Source organism: Nanorana parkeri, unplaced genomic scaffold (genome assembly GCF_000935625.1).
Source record: "Nanorana parkeri isolate BGI_ZX_2015 unplaced genomic scaffold, ASM93562v1 scaffold3636, whole genome shotgun sequence".
Lineage (NCBI taxonomy): Eukaryota > Metazoa > Chordata > Amphibia > Anura > Dicroglossidae > Nanorana > Nanorana parkeri.
Window position 1 is genome coordinate 32,238 of NW_017309904.1, and position 651 is coordinate 32,888.

A 651-nucleotide genomic window follows, 5' to 3' on the forward strand; every position below is an offset into this window, starting at 1 on the left:
TGCGGGGTCTGATACCGCTCATCTACTTCCTCAGGACAGCTGAGGGCTACGCGGGGTCTGATACCGCTCATCTACTTCCTCAGGACAGCTGAGGGCTATGCGGGGTCTGATACCGCTCATCTACTTCCACAGGACAGCTAAGGGCTCTGCGGGGTCTGATACCGCTCATCTACTTCCTCAGGACAGCTGAGGGCTATGCGGGGTCTGATACCGCTCATCTACTTCCACAGGACAGCTGAGGGCTCTGCGGGGTCTGATACCGCTCATCTACTTCCTCAGGACAGCTGAGGGCTATGCGGGGTCTGATACCGCTCATCTACTTCCACAGGACAGCTGAGGGCTCTGCGGGGTCTGATACCGCTCATCTACTTCCTCAGGACAGCTGAGGGCTATGCGGGGTCTGATACCGCTCATCTACTTCTACGGGACAGCTAAGGGCTCTGCGGGGTCTGATACCGCTCATCTACTTCCACAGGACAGCTGAGGGCTCTGCGGGGTCTGATACCGCTCATCTACTTCCTCAGGACAGCTGAGGGCTATGCGGGGTCTGATACCGCTCATCTACTTCTACGGGACAGCTAAGGGCTCTGCGGGGTCTGATACCGCTCATCTACTTCCTCAGGACAGCTGAGGGCTCTGCGGGGTCTGATA